Source organism: Lathyrus oleraceus, chromosome 2 (assembly GCF_024323335.1).
Source record: "Lathyrus oleraceus cultivar Zhongwan6 chromosome 2, CAAS_Psat_ZW6_1.0, whole genome shotgun sequence".
In the NCBI taxonomy this organism is placed as follows: domain Eukaryota; kingdom Viridiplantae; phylum Streptophyta; class Magnoliopsida; order Fabales; family Fabaceae; genus Lathyrus; species Lathyrus oleraceus.
This window is the reverse complement of record NC_066580.1, coordinates 202,096,430-202,098,045: the sequence shown is the minus strand read 5'-3', so window position 1 is coordinate 202,098,045 and position 1,616 is coordinate 202,096,430. Positions and strand designations below refer to the sequence as shown.

General features: G+C 40.8%; 1 non-coding gene across 1 annotated transcript; it reads left to right on the top strand.

The window, feature by feature from the left end:
- The first annotated feature begins 705 nt into the window (after window positions 1–705).
- On the top strand, window positions 706–812 carry LOC127124488 (small nucleolar RNA R71). Its single transcript, XR_007803973.1, has one exon. It is a non-coding gene; the product is annotated as a small nucleolar RNA R71 (small nucleolar RNA).
- Window positions 813–1,616: the final 804 nt, after the last annotated feature.

Sequence of the window (1,616 nt, the reverse complement as noted above, 5' to 3'; positions counted from 1 at the left end):
TGGGTTTCAAGCATCTTAGTATGAGTAACTATTTGGTCAACCTTGGTTCCTAGCTGAGTAATCAATTCGTTAACATGAATGTTTTGGTTCATGAACTCCTTGTTTTGTTGGGTTTGAGCGGTGATAAAATTTTCCATAATTTTCTCAAGGCTCGGCTTTGGTGGTACAGGTTGCATAGGTTGATTTGATCTAGGGGCTTGATAACTAGGTCTCGGAGGTGCATTATTTTGAATAGGGTTATTGTTTTTATAGGAGAAGTTAGGGTGATTCCTCCATCCAGGGTTATAGGTATTCGAATATGGGTTCCCTTGGGTGTAGTTCACTTGCTCGGAGTGGGTTTCGTTTAATAGACTGCATTCTGCGGATTGGTGTCCTTGGGTTCCACATATCTCACAATCCGACGAAACTGCGGCTACAGTATTCGGGTTCGTGTACATATGCTCGACCTTAAGGGCTAATGCGTCCATTTTAGCTTGCATCATGTCTATAGAGCTTAGTTCATGCACTCCTCCTTGGGCTTCCTTCTTCTCAACTGTCGCTCGTTCGACTCCCCATGATTGATGGTTTTGAGCCATGTCTTCGATGAGGGCACTAGCTTCAGGGTAAGGTTTGTTCATCAGAGCACCGCCTGCGGCAGCGTCGATGGTTATCTTTGTGTTGTAATGAAGTCCATTATAGAAGGTTTGAATGATTAACCAATTTTCTAAGCCATGATGTGGGCATGCTCGTAACAACTCTTTATATCTCTCCCAAGCTTCGAACAGCGATTCTCCTTAGTTTTGGGTAAATCTAGTTATATGGTTTCGAAGAACGGCGGTCTTACTCGGGGGAAAATATCTAGCAAGAAAAACTCTCCTAAGGTTATCCCAAGTCGTAATGGAATTGGGTGGAAGGGAATCTAACCATGATAGAGCTTTATCTCTGAGGGAGAAAGGAAATAATCTTAAACGTATTGCCTCAGGAGAAGCTCCATTGGTTTTAAAAGTATCTGCTAATTGAAGAAATATTTTTAAATGTTGGTTTGGGTTCTCGGTAGCGAGACCCGCGAATTGTCTCTGTTGCACTAGTTGCAACAGGGACGGTTTAAGTTCAAAATTATTGGCTGGTATGATTGGGTTTACTATACTAGAACTAGGTTCTTCGTTAGATGGTTGAGCGAAATCTTTAAGAGGTCTTTGGTTTTGATCTTCGGCCATAGCTCTCTTAATTCTATGAAAGAATAAACCTGCGCGAGCGTAACGTTCAGGTTCCGCTAGAGGGTTTACTAAACTTAAACTTCCGGTGCTGCGAGTTCTTCACATTGACCGATGGTAAATAACCTAAGTCTAAACGATATAACAACAGGAAAATGAAATTTGACGAAATTGGTCCCCGGCAACGGCGCCAAAAACTTGATGCGTTGTAAATCTTGGTGTTCGCAAGTGTACGAACGCGTCAGACTAATATAAAAGATTATCGAACCACAGAGACCAAGTGTCAATCTATCGTTATCTGTCGTTATAGTGTTTATCAAAGGCAATCAAAATAAGTGTTTTTGTAGTGTGCAATAAAAAGTAAAGTATTGAAATAGAATATAATTAATAAAGACAGGGTCGAATGTAATTCACATAATTAAT